The following is a 16,708-nucleotide window of genomic DNA, read 5'->3' as shown; positions in this document are numbered from 1 at the left end:
TGATTTCGATCTTAGTGTATCTATTGATGTTTATCTTGTGACCCAGTATATGGTCAATCCTAGAGAATGATCCATGTGGATTTGAGAAAAATATGTACTCATATTTTCTGGGGTGCAGTATTCTATAGATGTCCACTAGACCCATGTTGTCCAGGTCCTTGTTCAGAGCTTTAGTGTCTTTAATTATTTTTGGTCTTGCTGATCTGTCCATTGTTGAGAGTGGCATGTTGAAATCTCCTCCTATGTATGTATTGTCTCTGATATACATTTTCATAGATGACAGTAGTTTCCTAATATATTTCAGTGCCCCTTCATTTGGTGCATATGTGTTCATGATTGTTATTTCTTCTGGTTGTATTGTCCCCTTAATCATAATGTAGTAGCCTTCTGTATCTCATTTAACCTTTTTAGTTTGAAGTCTATTTGATCTGATATAAGTATAGTAGTCCTGCCTTCTTTTTTGGCCCATTTGCTTGTAGGATTGTTTTCCATCCTTTTATTTTCAGACTGTTTTTATCTTTTGTAAGTTAGATGTGTTTCCTGCAGACAGCAGAATGATGGCTTCTGTTTTTTAATCCATCCTGCAACTCTGTGTCTTTTGACTGATGAGTTTAAGCCATTTACATTTAGAGATAATATTGATATACTGGCAACTACATTTGCCATTTTGGTCTTTCTGTATTTTTATTCCTTGTTTTGAACTGTTCTTGTTCATTCTTCTGTTGGATATTGGTTTGAGGGCTTCTTGTAATAGTTTTTGGAGTGGAGGTTTAGTCTTGACAAAATTGTGGAGTTTCTGTTTGTCTGAGAATGTCCTTATTCTTTCTTCATAGAGGAAGGAGAGCTTCGCAGGGTAGAGTATTCTTGGTTGGCATTTAATGTTATGGAGTTTGTTGAGAATGTCCCTCCACTCTCTTCTTGCCCGTAGTGTTTCTTCAGAGAAGTCTGATGTCATCTGGATTGGTTTCCCTTTGTAGGTTATTTGTTTCTTCCCTCTTGTCATTCTCATTATCTTTTCTTTATCTTGCAATCTTGGAATTTTGAATATTATATATCTAGCTGTTTTTCTCCTCTCATCATGGTAGTTTGGAGTACATCTGGCTTCTAGGATGTCTACTTTCATCTCCTTCAAATTAGGGAAGTTCTCTTCTATTATCTCTGTGAATATTTTCTCTATTCCTTGGCCTTTCTCTTCGCCTTCTTATATTTCCTTTCCTAATGATGTCATATAGCTCTTGAAGCGTTTCTTCATTCCTTTTTCCTTTTTACTTCTCTTTCTTTTTCTTTTCTAATTCTCTTTGTTTCTGTATCTTCAAGGGTGCTGATTGGTCATTTCATCTATTCTGTTTTCATAACTTTTCCCAGCATTCTTTATCTCTTCTAGTGGCCTTTTCATCACCTGCATTTCTTCTATTTCCTTTTTTAATGTCTCATTTTTTTCTTCAGTTTGCTGATTGCTTGTCTCATATTTTTTCCATTTCTTTCATTCATTTCCTTGTTTGCATTCTTCAACTCCTGGATGGCTCGCCTCATTTCATTTTGTTTGTTTATCATGATGATTCTGAATTCTTTATCTGGTGGGTTGCACAGTTCTTCTATTTCTTTGGTGGTTTCTGTTGACTGGTCTTTTTGTGTTGGATTTTCCCCCTGTGGGCTTGCTTGAGTATTTGTTTGCCTTCTTTTCCCTGTTGTGTATTTTCTAATACTTTCTATTTGCTGGGATATGGTGTTGCTATTATTGACCGGCATTTTTTTTTGGATGCTCTTTCTGGAATAGCTGAGGGACTTCCAGACACTTCAGTTATGGAGGGTATTCTGAGTTGTGTTATTTTTCCCAGCCCCTACTGTGTGTAATTGTGTCTGTTGTCTCAGCTGGTAACAGTCAGGGGACTCTTGTGTTGTTCAGCCTCTTCTAATAATACGTTGAGGCCGTGTTTCTGGAAGGTGTCTGTTGATCTTTGTAGCCTTCGGATGTCCCAGGTTCCCTCTATGCTTGGTGTGCCCATGGTGGTTATGATGAATTACAAGTGTTGTAGGTCTTCCTGGAGCTGGGCCTTTGGCTGAGTTGGTGGCTGGCTTTGTTTACACTCTATGAACTGTGAGCTTTTCTGGCTTCCAACTCTTTGGGCCTCTGTTGTGGGGGTGGGATCGCCCTCTCCCCACAGGAGTGCAGGGAGTGCCAGAGGGCTGAAATCCTCCTGGCTGAGCAAGCTGCCAGTCCTCCCTTTGAGCTTTCAGGGCTCTTTTTGTTTAGTCCATATAGTCACTCCCTGAACAGTGCCTCCCCACTGCCTGAGGTCCTTTCACAGAGCCCAGTTGTATCTCTTTAATTCCAGGGTTTTACCACAGTTTTTGCGTGTAGATGTGGTAAGCACGTAAACCCCTGAGCAAGTAAACCCCTGAGCAAGTCTCCCCGTTTGAGGCACTTCCTAGGGCCTCTCTATGTTGAATGTGCCCATGCAAGATTGTTAAAATTGCTGGATTATCCTAGTGTTGGGCCTGTGGTTGGGTCCCGCCCCCCCCAACCCCCGCAGCAGCTTGGGATCCACTCACCTAGCTGTGTTGTTGCAGTTTATATCCAGGGCTTTGTTGGGGCTGCTGGGGCAAAGGTCAGCAACACATATCTTCTGGTCTCTGGTTCCCAGCTGCAGCCTTTTCCCACAACTTGGTTGCCTTTCCCTGGCTGAATTGTCTCAGTTTATCTCCAGGGTTGTAGCAGGGCTGGGACAAAAGCCTGCAAGCTGCCACAGCTGCTGCCTCAGGCAGTTTCCCTCTTCAGGGCTTCCTGGCATCTGATTTTTAAAGGAGCCCAGCGAGTTTGAATCCGCTGGCGTTCCCTGATCAGGTCCTGCCTGTGCAGCTTCCCTTATGGAAACTCCCCAATCGCCGGTTCTCCCTCCATTATTTGCCTTCTAGTGAGTCCAGGGCATTCTCATTTGGGTTGAAACTCATAGCTTGTAAGTCTATAGTCCGTTTTTATATAATCCCGTGTGAGTTTGGATGTAGTCGTATCGGTGTCTTTATTCTGCTGCTATCTTGCCAGTTCCCAAGGTGGTGGAGCTGATCAGAGTTTTTGCATGGCACCCAGGTGCTCCGGATCGGGTCTGCAGTTTCAGTGGTTTTTCCCCTGTACCCAGGTGTTGCGGGTCAGATTTGCAGTCTTTCTGCAGCCTGGGCTCCACTCACTGAGCTGAGCCCTCTCCCTTCACCTCCAGGGTTTAGCACAGGGCAAAGTGGTTCGTGCAGCCAGCTGAACTCCAGGAGCCTGGGTTTTTCGGGGAGTTCCCAAAAGGGAACTCCCCAATCGCTGATTCCCCCTCAGTTATCTACCTTCTAGTGAGTCCAGGGTGTTTTCGTTTGGGTTGAAACTTGCAGTAAGTCCAAAAAGTACTTTATAAATATTGTAAAGTACTAAAATTAAAAGGAATAATAAAATATCTATGATCCCACCATTAGTTTAATAATTTATAGTATTTGCTTCAGATATTATCCAGATATTGAATAAAAGTAAAACATTTCCTTTGGATTTTTCTTTTTCATTGTGATACACACTCTATAGTGTATTCAAAGTCCAGTGTTTTATACATTAACTTTCATATATATATGAGCACACACACACATATATAAAATAGTTTTGTTTTACATGTCTTAATTGCCATTCATGATATTTCACTACATATATCTTTCTCGTGTTGTTCTTATGATCTAGTCATGTAAAGTATACAGCTTTTATCTACTATACACCTACTATCTAACATTCCAGTATATGGCTACACCCCATGTTTTAATTTTTGTCATCTGTTCTTACGTTAATGAACACTTTTAAGTTTGATCTAATATTTAATTGTTATAAGGTATGCTCCAATGAACACTTACCTATCACGATTATCAGCTGGCTACTTGACTTTTTATATTACAAAAATAATTGGGTTTCTTGTAGGTTGCTAGTGTTGTTTATCTTTAAATTCATTTGGACACAGGAATAGAGATTTTGGAATCAAGGCCATAATTTGTATATAATAGTCTTCGTTTTTAGACAGAGTGACTCATCTCTTGCTAGCAGCAATGCCCACAATCATTTCCTCTTCACCTACAGCACTTGATTGCTAGTTTCATTACTGGACAAAAAGAACTGCTTAATGAGTTTTGAGTTTTCACTGTTAGATGCATTTGTTTTTCTCCAATGAGTGTGATGTTTACATCCATTTTTGTCCCATACTTACCCAATTAAAAATAATGTGCATATTACAATCATCTGTTAACACATGCTACTGATCTGTGAAACTGAAATAATTGCTTATATTAAGGATGGCTTCAGCAAATTTTGAAATGGCATGAATAATCTAATGATTTGCCTGAGCAGAATTGTTTGTGCCCTTGCTACGTACAAACTAAAAATGTTCAAAAACACTTTGATAGACATTTTCTTTAAAATTTTTGCTTTTCCTGTTTTACAATGATCTAGTTCTGGTGTTTAGAATGCCCACTTTTAACTCATTCATAAAAGCCCCTGCAAATGCAGTAGGCTTCGGTGCACAGCTAGACATCAGCTCATCCTGCCAAGGTGAGAGCTCAGAGGTAGAGTTGAGGCTTGGTATCCAGGCTTCTCAGTGCCTCATCATATGAAATTTAGTGACTTTATTTCTTTGGGCTCTGTTTTCAGAAGATTACGTTTTAGGATTAAATTTGATGTTTATACAGCTCCTAGTACTTGAAACACAGTGGATATCCATGTATTGCTTCATCTTATCCTTTCCCTGAAGTAATAAATCATATTATTCTTAGATTTTATAAATTTAGCCATGTAAAATGACTTATGGTAATTATAGACCTCCTCTGGCAGTCCCAAAGAAACAATCGATTTTACAATTTAGACAAAGGCATTCTGAGCTATGACTCAGAACTGAGTAATCAGCTTAGTCCTACAAATTTTATGTTTTGGTTTTCTATAGCTTTGTAATTCAGGTAATATGAGCTTAAATTCTGTGTGGGATCCAGAAGTACAGATTCTCACCCTATACTCACCACCAACCAACCACCTCTACCCCTTTCCTCCTCCTGCTCTATAACCACAATTTGGGTGTCAGGATCTAGAGTTTTCTTTTTGTTTTCTCACCCCCTCCCCTTATATTGCACAAATTAGTAAAATCATATAGTATTTGTCTTTCTCCTTTGTTTATCCAGCATCTTCCCTTTAAAATCTATCGGGAGTGGCAAGATTTCATTGTTCTATTATTAATATTCCTGTATATTCCACGTTGCCTTATCCATTCACACCTTTTGGTATTTGGGATGTTTTGATATATTTGCTACTCTGAATAGGGCAGCAAGGAACATAGCAATGCACATATTTTTTGGAATTGTGTTTTCATATCCTTTGGGTAAATGCCCAGATGTAGAATTACTGAATCACTTAGCATTTCTATTTTCAGTTTTTTGAGGAACATCAGCAATGTTTTTCTTAGTATCTCTACCAATTTATGTTATTACCAGCACTACATGGGGGGGGGCACTTTGCATTTTTTGACTTTTTGGTAATAACCATTTGGACTGGTATGAAGTGATTTGCATTGTCCTAATGATAAATGAAAAGATGTTCTGCATAATTTTTTAGCTTTCTGTATGTATCCTTTAGTGAAATGCCTGATTTTTCTTGTCACTGAGTTGGTTAGATATTAAGGATATTGACTCTATGTCCAATGCATGGTTTGCAAATATCTTCTATCCAATAGGCTATCTCTTTAAACAATGGTTCCTTTGCTGTGCAGATGCTTTTTTAGTTTGATATAACCCCATTTGTTTCTCTTGCCTTCAGAGGTTAATCCAAAACACACAACTAAGACTAATGTTAAAGAACTACCACCTCCATTATCTACATACTTTATAGTTTTCTATAGTTTTCCCTGTACCTTCCCCTCCTCCCTCTTCCTTTGAGGTTTGCTGTTTTTCTTAGTGTGTCTAGGTTACCTTTTTACCATCTTTGTGTGTTTTCACTAAACATTTTTGCTTTGTAGTTACTGTGAAGTTCAGGCATAAAAATCATAGGTATATATGCTCTGTACTTAGCTGATAAAAACTTATATTTGAAAACAATCCAGTTCTGTGTTTTGTTACTACCTGGGCAACGCTGTGGGTAGGGGCTGTCAGCTCTGGCCGGCAGGTGAACTTCAGCTTCTGGGTTTGCTTTCCATTCCGAACTACAGTGTGTTAATGCAGGTGCCGTGGGTTGGTGCATCTGGCTGCAGTTCCTGCAGGACCTGCCTGGTATTTTGGGGTGGTATGCAGTGTCTCCCTGTCACCTGGTAGCATCCTCATTGTGGTTAGTTGCTGGAGCAGGGTCCTCACATGGCTAGATTGTGCAAGGTGCTCTGGGGTGACTGGGCTATTAGTGGTAGAAAGTATGCTATGTGCTGGTTGGGAGGTGGAAACTTGTATGCCTGACATGGAGTGATGTAGCTTGGAGAAAAAAAAAAAGTGAGGCTTTTAGAAGTGGTTGGCTTTGCCAATAAAAGTAATTCGGGCTTTGCAGGCCTGTGGATGTGGCCACTGCTTAACTGAGGTGAACCTAGTTTGGGGCCTTGCAGGGGTCTGTCTGAGCTTGGGCTGACAGTGGACTGAGGCTGATAGTAGAGTCCAGTTGCAAGTTGAGTAGGTTTAGGGAATGCGTGCTAGTAGGCAGGAGTGTCTAGCAGAGGCCTCGACTTATCAGTTAAGAGAGGACGCTCTTGATTGTTGTTTCTTAGTTTCCAGCCTGCATAGCTACTCCAGGGGGTAGATGGAGCTCTCATCAGAGATTCCTTTCAGGATCTGATTGGAGGGTGGGTTCCAAATGACACCCACCTTGCTATTACCAGCAGAGATGTCAAGGGTTGCCAAGATACTGGTGACCTCTTTCCTGGACCATTACCTCCCCCCAGCCAACACTAGAGTATGTGGTATCCTTTTACCTGTGGAGAGCAAGGCAAATGGATCTGTGTGCTGACCTGTATAGCCTGGTTCTCACTGTCTGCTTCCCTCAGTGCAGGGTTTCCTGGAGCTCATCACAAAACAGGTCATAGAATTGGGCTGATAGGTATCAAGGGCAGCCATCTCCCTGCTCCCCAATGAAAAGTTCTGCACCTTAGACATGTTTTCCTGATTGTGCCATCTGTCCTGTGTTGGGCTTTCTTCTTGGCCAAACCTCCCTCCCACCCACCTGGGTATTGCATCCCTTTGCTTGGATGTAGAAACCCGTGATCATGTAAGAAGGGGCAGGAGTAGGGGGCCTTCTTCTCTCGCTACCCACTTTGTTTGCAAAGGCATCTCTTGATGACACAGTCATGTGATAAAAATGTTTATTTCCTTGGCACAGCCTCACATTCAAGCAGAGGTACATACAGTAGTTCCCTGCTATCCATGGTGGTACCTCCTATAGCTTCATGCGCCAGGTCAACTGCAGTCTGAAAATAATATGTACATTATATTTTCAGAGCTGAGCAACAAAATGCACATAAGATATTGCTGTTATTATAGTATACTATGTAAGATATATCATTATATTGTTATAATTTTTAAACCAATCAGCTAATTTCAGATAGCTTATGCAGTTGGAATAAGCCTACTTGGCTTCCGTTCAAATCAGAATGTTGCCAGTCGACCCTCAAGCCGGGGCTGAGTCATCACCCTCTTCCTGGTGGAGCATGAATTTGATTTTCTGGTGTTTTTAACCTCTTTTTGTGCCTAAGTTAAACTTTATCATCAATAGCTATGTATTGGAACAAACATTAAGCTTATAGCTTGGACTGTATCTTCTGTAGATAAGCTAATTAGATTACCACCACACTTGTGGCTTAGTGATACAAATTCATGATCTCAGTTCTGCAGGACAGAAGTCTGACATGGGCCAAGATATCATCCAGGCTGCATTCTTTTCTGGGAGCTGGGTGAGACACTGGGTTCTTGCCTGTTCAGCTGTTAGAGGCTACACATTGCATGGCCCTGTCTGCCATCACCAAGTGGGTGAAACAGCTTTTCTCTAGTGCTGCATTCTGTTTTTCCAACTCGTTGCTTCTTCCTCCCTCTTCTACATTTGGAGAACACTGTGATCACACATTGGGCAATTTTTAAAGTCAGCTAACCTGCTGAACCGTAGTTCATCTTTGTCCTGTACCCTTAGTCAAAGATTCTGGGGACTAGGACATTAACATTGGGGGTAGAGGAGGATGATTCTACCTGGAGTTGTGGCCTTGAAACCTCCTTGCCCTAAAACTTCTAAAATGTATCAATTATGAAGAAAAAGAATTGTGCAAGATGTGGTTGCTGGCTTATAAAAGGTTTTTATTGAAATGAGATTTCTGAAGAGGGAACTTTATTATAGGATGACTAAGAAGCAACAGAAATTTCTCACTCACAATTTTAGAGGTGGGAAGTTCAAGGTCATGGTGCACATTCTGGGGAAAGTCGCCTTGTGCTTGCAGATGTCTGAGTTCCTGACTTCTCCTTTGTTGCCTCATAACTGGGGGAGAAACAAGCTTTTTTGTGATTCTTGGAAAGGTAATCGCCCACTCATGGGTGCTCCACCCTCATAATTTCATTTCGTGCTTTCACTTCCCAAGAACCCACCTTCTAATACCATCACCTCTAGGGGAAGAGTTTCATCAGTAGAAAAACTGGGATGACAGAAATATTCAGTCTTATTGTTAAGAAGTAGAATTGCCCTGAGACATGATATTTTTATAAAGATGTCTGCACCTTCCCTCCAGTTCACAATATGCTCTCATACATAACTATCTCTTGTATAATTTCTAAAATAACCAAGTTTGAATATATTGCTATGCCCCTATAAACCTTATTGTTTAGATTGAAGTTTGATATAGTGAGTAGTTTTCTAGCTCAGGAATCAGAACTGAATTGCATTAGAGATAAGCTTGCAGTGTAGTTTCTGGCACACCAGGTAATACAAATAGCTTGATCTCTCTACAATGAGGGAGATGACCTAGATGATTTCTAAAACATCGTTTAGCTTTAAAATGAGAGGGTAGTACTACTGGCTAATGTTGATTGAATTACTTAGACTTTTTCCTAGCTTGGAGAGAGTTGAGAATAGGAGATAGAAGTGTGGGTACAGAATGCAGAGGTCTATTTTCACAGCCAAACTGTGTCTTTGGGTTGACAGCTACTGGTCAGAAACAGTGACTTCAAGGATAATTTGCATGGATGGGAGGGCAATGAAGACACCAGGAGTAAGCAAACTGGACTCAGGAGAGGAGTTTGCCGTCTTTTCCCCACTCTCTACAGGCAAATACTCTGTCCTTTCCCTACCATAGGTAATAAAGAGGAGGTGTGTTCTTTCTTCAATCCTAACAGTATGGCTGAATTTGAGCATGAGTGTATATGTCAATGTTATAGTAGAGACTTCTAAATATAACAGAAGCCACCTTTTGTTTCTCAAAGCTAAAACAGTTTGTGTTATTGTGTTTCTAAAGAAGGTAAGAAAAGTCACTCAGAGTTTGGGTTGTTACTTTAGATAATCTAGAAGAATGCATCTTTTTAGTATAGTGAAACATGTATTGGAAAACTTAATAGTTTAAAAACCTGCCCTTTTAGAAAAGATTTTTTTATTTATGCATCGAAGAATTGGGGTGAGAGGAGTAGAGCAGGTGGATTTTCTGAAATACACTGCTAAGGGAAGCAGTGGGTGAGACAGAAGAGGTCTACTGGGAATCCAACTCAGGCCTCAGCAGGAATAGCCCTGAAATTTAATCTCTTGGTCACCAGGGAGGCCCCTGCCTCTATTCTCCAGTCAATATAATTATTAGACCATAGTGAGATACTAAACTGGTTATTCTTTTATTAGACATAAAATGATGATAGAAATACAAACTGCTTCAGGAAAATTCATACATAGGAATTTATATGAGCATCTTTTCAAAAATCAAAATGCTCATCTATACTACTCTAGTAAGTTAATATTCAAAGAAAAGGGTTGGCATTTACTGTCCTCTTTTGCATGGCTTTATTGATTGTCTTATTTATAGAAGTGCCCAAACAGTACATACTATATTTTACAAAAGAAAAATAATCAGTAAGGACATAGACTTAGTGATTTTATACCAAATTAAAGCTTGAGTTGTGCCTCAAGAATGTCGATTTTCCCAATTACAGAGAACAACCAGTTAATATGCCAATAAGTCATATCTAGCAAAATCAAGTGATTGAGACATTTTTATTTTGCTATTTCTTCCTTTGTATTCTTGCTATATCAAATAGAAGTTGTCCCAAAAAGTAAATTTTGAGTATTAAGAATCAGTTTTTTTGACTTCTAAAATATCCCACTGCCTCAATCATTCCATGTATATTTTAAGATTATATCAAAAATAAATTTACCTACTGATTCCCTTCTATAAAACCTAGTTGTTTAAAATGGTTATCAGGTTAAATATAGAATTATTTAAACATGGTAGCATTGTAATTTATAGATAGAAATGAGAGTATAAATTTAGTAATTTTTTTTCTTATAGTTTTATTGCTCATTGGTATAGGTTTGATCTGTGTGACTAGGTTCAAGATTGAATACAGTTTTGTCTTAAGCTCTAAAAAAATTAGTGTTAGTAGGGAGGGGTGGGAAGGAGGCTGGAAGTGTGATCAGCAGAGGGCACAAGACTTTTGGCGGTGGGTGAGGAAAAGCTTATATACACAGAGGGTAAGATGTACCCCCAAACTGATACATGTAAGTGGTAAATCCATAACATTTTGTTAAATAAAACAATACTGAAGTATTGCTGGCCTGGTCCTACTTTAGGACACATTCCTTAAAATAGAAAGGGTATTTTCTTTTCCAGGACAATAATGCCAAGAAGTCATTTACCTTAGTTCTAGGGTTCAGAATTTAGAGTTGCTAATCTAGCATTCACTTCAGTAGTTAAAAAGGTATTTCTGTGAAGTATATATTTCAAGTTTAATTGAAAATAAAGGGATTCCTTATGAATTTTCTTTGTTGTTTACATTTTAAAGGGTTAAATAGAAAGGTAATTGTTAAATATTTGTTGAAATTCAGGTAAAACCTTTTTTATAAAACCAAGAGGTGGATCCTAGATAAAAGTTGTGTTGCTGTTAAGTCTTAGGAGTACTATGTTTAGAAACTTCATGAAATATTTTTTTCTAATACTTATCAGAGATCCAAGTGCCATGTAGTTCAGGAAATATTAAGAACAGCCATTGACTGATTAAATAAATGTATGACTAAATGTAATTTATCAGGAGGCTCAAGTTCTTTCTATTCTGGTATTTCTGGCCCATGACTATGGATTAAGTCCCACAAATGATCTCATCCTAAAGTTTCCCAAAATAATTACAATGATATTATTTCCCAGAAATTTACACTGGGAAAGGACATAGTGGGAAAAACAGCGACATCCGAACAAAGTCTGTAATCAAGATAGTAATACTATTTTTTTTTTAAGATTTATTTATTCATACAGAACAGGGGGACAGGCTAGAGATGCGGAGGGTGAGAGAATTCACCAGGGACAGAGTGGGGTGAAGAACAGGCAGATTGACAAAGTACACTGCTGAGGGGAGCAGCGGGCGGGTCAGAGAGAGGTCTGCCACACCATGTGGTCACCGACGGGGCAGGCAGGGATCGAACTCATTGGAAGTGGCTTAAGCTTCTTAATGCAGTGCTTTAACCTGCTGTGCCACCAGGGAGGGCCAGTAATACTATTTTTTTGTTGTTTGTTTCAGCAGAGGTGCCAGGGTTATGCATTATGTTAACATAGGGAAGACTGGGTAAATCAAGTAGGCAAACTCACTGTAGTAACTGGCAGTGGTCCTGTAAGTGAAATATTAGAACTGACTCCCCTCTAACATGGCATAAGACTGAGAATCTATTTTTAACTTAGGTGACAGTGGATCTTCTATGCCATTACAGACTCCGTGAACAGCATGATCCAAAGGACAGTCACAGGTGGTGAGGTGCGGCGGAGGGGCGTGTCCAAGCAATAGTTACAAGGCTGAGGGTAAAAGCAAAACCATTCCATGTGGTGTTTCAGCACTGGGCTTGGAATGACAGGCAAGCCAGTTTAGCACATTTCAAAACAAGAATGCCTCACAAACTTTCTGTTAAGCCTTTACATATAGGTTTAGCCCTAAATCAGAGTCCTAGATGAATTATTGTCCTTTTTTCTCATTTATTCACATTGCTCTTTCAAGGAGATGGCAATTTCATGATGTGGGATTGTTTATGTATTGCATCTGTATAATAAGCAAATGGATAATTTTTATTCTCCTCAGAACAAAGTGGTCTACCTTCCCTCAAACATGATCATGAATTTATTATGGGAATACATTTTAATATGTAACAAGGGAGGGTATATTTGGAGGTCATTTTTAAACTAAGAAATTGAAAATGGTCTTCTCTGCTGGCAGTCAGCTCCTTCACTTTCTTTTATATGTAAACTCTTTGTGGAGAAATCTGATGGTTCTCAGTGCTATGATCAAAAATCCTTTTCATGGTTCTGATTAAAGTGCTAAAAACCTCATGCATTAGTCACCAGCATAAACCCACAATTGCTCTGTAATCAGCTTTTATGGTATTGGCCACCGAGGCACTGTTACTCTGGTGGTCTCACTTGGGACTTTAATGGCCTGGCAAGTCCGAAACTAACGAATTTCATTATGTGGCTTTATGTGACTCTCTAAGTAACTCTACAAAATGTTACTACAATAAATAATCTTTGAAGTAAATTAGATTAAAAAAATCTTTACCCACAACAAAATCGAACACCAGAGCATGTAAATGACGTAACCTGAGCCACCTTTACAGGGAGATCAGATTTACAGAGTTTACTACAACCTCTTCCCATGTGGCATTCCTAATTACTCTCCACAAATATTACAATTTTTGAAAAGTATCACTTCAGGGAAAGTTGATTATAGGACACTGTTCAGAAAGAAATAGGTTGAACTCTCAAAAAGAAGGGGAATAAGTAACTTTTCTGGTACCCAAATATTCTCCTCCCTTTAAAAAAAAAAAAGTGACCAATTTTCTCCTTTTTGCTTCATTCCTATCTGTACACAGGAAGAGTGGCATCATTTTGAACTTGTTTTTAAGAAATTTGGTTGGAAAAGTGAAAAAAGTGAGGCAGTTATTTAATTGATACAAACTGATTAGAATTCTCTGTAAAGTCTTGCTTGTAGATATAAAATTCAAAGGTGTTTTGAATTTTGACTCTTTAACAGTTGCACTGTTAAAGAATCAAAAATGACAAAGTTCATGGGATAGAATTATCTTTAGGTTATAGGTACCTAAAAACCTAGGATTTAAGTGGTATTTGTTTCCCATAAATAGAAAATGTGTGTATACTCTGGCAAGTCTCAGCCTTGCAGACTGTAGAATCCATACTAGGTTCAATTTGCCACCAGTTATTAACTGAGGGTAAGGGGTGAGTTACAGATAGAAATAAGCTGAGTGTCACAGTCGTGCCTCTGAGAGACAGCCTTATACTATTAAGACAACATACAGAGACCACCCCCTTTTTCAAAATTGATATGTTAATCTGAATTTCAAAACCCACAAATTGACAATCTTATAAAATTGCCACAAAATCTGTTAAAATATTTGTAACCTTAAAATGCATACAAATTTGGTGAGAATCCTCTTTTGCTCTATTTTCATAGTGAGCTAGATCCTTTCCTTATTTGGACAGGCATGTTATTTCCAGAGAATGAATCACTGAATTTCAAGGGATTTCAGGCTGTCTAGCTGACTCAGTAACTGTGGTTTCAGTGGGCCTATCTTCAAACTGCATCAGATCTTAGAGCAGTGAAGCACAAAGCAGAAATACAAAGCACAGCTCCTTTTCTCCCACTCAGATGGAAAGAAGGTGATGAACAGGGAGATTTCAAGAGTTAAAGAATACTTTAAAAATCATAAGAAATCTCATTTTTTATCTTCAGTTTTCAAAGCTGATATTCTTTCTCCAGAACACAGTTCTAATGACATCATAATAAAGTCGAGATGCATTTCTTAGCATAAAGATAATAGATGAATAATTAGAAATTTGTAATTTAATACAGAAGACCGAGAATCTGTCTTACCTTTCCTAAGACAATAGTGAAATAGTAGCATTTTTTATGTGTAAAGGCTCTCCTAGCATATACATACACAGAATGAAAAGGGATCTAACAAGGGAAGAATGAGATGGAAATTCTGCAAGAATAAACCCCCAGGTTACACAGCAAACAGGTGAGATATGTACAGAGATGCAGCTACTACCTTGACTTAAGAAGCAGCTAGAGAGTGGGGAAAGCTAACTAGAAGACTAACCTACAGGATACAACATGCGCCCCAAAGTAATTTTAGCAAAAGTAGAAGTCACCTAGATATATATACAATGGATGATGAGCTTACCTAGTTAATGCAAAGGATTAAAAAAAAAAATCCAGCTGGCTATTGACTCACTTAAAAAATATAAAGTTGACAGGTTAGTCTAGCTCTTACCTGCTTACTTAACAATAGACTCAGGTTATAGAAATTGAGAAAAGCATGTAAGTTTAAAAGACCAGACTCTGACCTCAGCCTTACAGATGACCAAACAGTTCACTGTCTACGCCAATTGAAGAACAAAAGGATGACATTAGACCTCTGGAGAGGATGCCTGAAAGATCACTGTTAGAAACTCATTGTTAAACTCTGGCTATAAAAACTGAGTCTTGCACTTAGGTCACTTGCAGCCCAATGTGATAACTTTCATCTTCTTTTCGAGACAGCCTTTAGGACAGAACACAAATCTGGGTGAAAGTGAGAAAATGGGCAGGCAAACGATAGCCAAGTGAGCTGAGGGAGCAGCTTCCACAGTCTCCAGCTTCCCTGACATGCTTGGGGCCACTGTTGAGCCAAAGCAGCATTTTATTTCACTTCAAATGAAATTTGAAGCAATTCATTAAAAAAAAAAATCTGTCAGGAGAAGGAAAGATGGCAGCAGGTAAACTAGGATTTGTGTGAATTCTAAATGCTTAGTAAACATCTTGCTAAAATGCCCAGGTTATATAGCTACCAGCTGGACAATACAGCTGGGGATCACTTTAGATTTATGTAAAATCTACACCACCACTTAAGTCCTGAGTTACTGAAGAAAGGGATTGTTAGAGCCAGGCCAGGGAGTTGGACTTAATAAAGCATTTCAGAGGGGATCAGTGGTTCTGGGGTGATCAGTGTCTAAATTCTTAATCCCCATATACACATTTGATCGTTAATTCGGCACCATAACTCATCAAAACCAGGCATACTATGTGAAAAGAGTCCCCTGATATTCTGTACAGACTCAGCATTAATTCATTCAAACTGTACTACTGGAAATCATCTGCATATTGTAGAACAGAGTTCATATAGAAAGTCTACTAAATCCCTGGATATCAAGGAGCTTGGATCAATTTATTGTATGTGTTCTCTTATTTTTATTATTGAAATTTAAAACTGTCATTTACTGACATCAAAATGTTTACTCGGCAATGAAGAAAACCCCATAACAGCTGTGTTTCTGTAGTTTTTAGCACAATATATATGAGAAGTGTCTAGAGATCAATTCATTGTGAAGACTTTCTCCTAGCCAGAGTGTGGTAAATTATTTGAAAACCCTAGTATCCAAAGCAGCTTGCATGCTCCTCTTTCATTCATTTACAAATGTTTTCTGAGATACAAGCCAAATTTTAACTTACTGTTAAAATTCTTAGTTATGGCAAAAAGTAAACACTTTGGTGAGGCAAGCAAACCATGCAAAAGTGAAATTGGAGATCTTATAGTACAGGGAGAGAAGGAGGAAGCTCATGGTGAGTTTGTTTGTTGATTATAAGGCTTTATGGAAATGTGTTGGAGTAGGGCTGTATTTTAAACCTAATTGCTCTGGTTCTTGACTTTTGTACCATAGTTGTTATCTCTGTTCCCTTTCCCTGTAGACTTTCTTCCTTTGGATTGTATCACACATGCTTTGTAGTGCTAGTTTGCTTTTATGAGGATTTCTTGCCTTTTAATTTTCTGTGCATTTCCACTTCTCCATTCAGAGGCCTATATTAACATGCTAAAAGCACTCAAAAATGTTTGATAGATACCTATATGTTGCACAATTATGACTGTTCTAATTAAGATAAACAGAATTCAGTGCATAAATTGAAATCTTTACTAATCGTGATGTCATGAAGCTAAACTACTAATAGAAACCCAGAAAATATCCTAACATGAGGAAATTAAGCAAAATTCTTCTGAATAAGTTACATCAACAAAGAAATCAAAGGAGAAAATGAATATTCTGGAACTCAACCAAAATTAAGACCCAAGCCATCAGATCCTGTGGCATGCAACAAAAACTGATGAACTTCATACCATGATAAGCGACATAAATAAGGACCTTTGCAAATAAACAACCTAACCCAAAGTACTTTACATATTCAGCACAATACCTATTAATATTTCAAAGATATTTCTTAAAGAAATAATCTAAACAATTCTAAAATTTTAAAGAGCCACAAAAGATTCTGAGTATGGACCTCACTGGTGGCTCAAGGGGTTAAACACAACACTGTGAAAGTGTCCACAGCATGAGTTCCATCTGCTGCCAGGGAGGTGACACACATGGCAAAGCAGACCTCTCCTGTCTGGCCTGTTCTGCTCCCTCCCCTTGCTCCCCACTGGCTCCAGTGAACCCTCTTACCCACCCCACCCCCTGGACCTCTG

General features: G+C 38.7%; 1 protein-coding gene across 1 annotated transcript in view; it reads left to right on the top strand.

Moving 5' to 3' along the window:
* The window catches only part of GUCY1A2 (guanylate cyclase 1, soluble, alpha 2), a 259,742-nt gene that overhangs the window by 242,049 nt on the left and 985 nt on the right, over positions 1-16,708 (top strand). The gene's annotated exons all lie outside the window — the stretch shown is intronic.

The sequence above is a fragment of the Condylura cristata genome, unplaced genomic scaffold (genome assembly GCF_000260355.1).
Source record: "Condylura cristata isolate star-nosed mole 26May11 unplaced genomic scaffold, ConCri1.0 scaffold00025, whole genome shotgun sequence".
NCBI lineage: Eukaryota > Metazoa > Chordata > Mammalia > Eulipotyphla > Talpidae > Condylura > Condylura cristata.
This window is presented reverse-complemented; position numbering and strand designations above follow the sequence as displayed.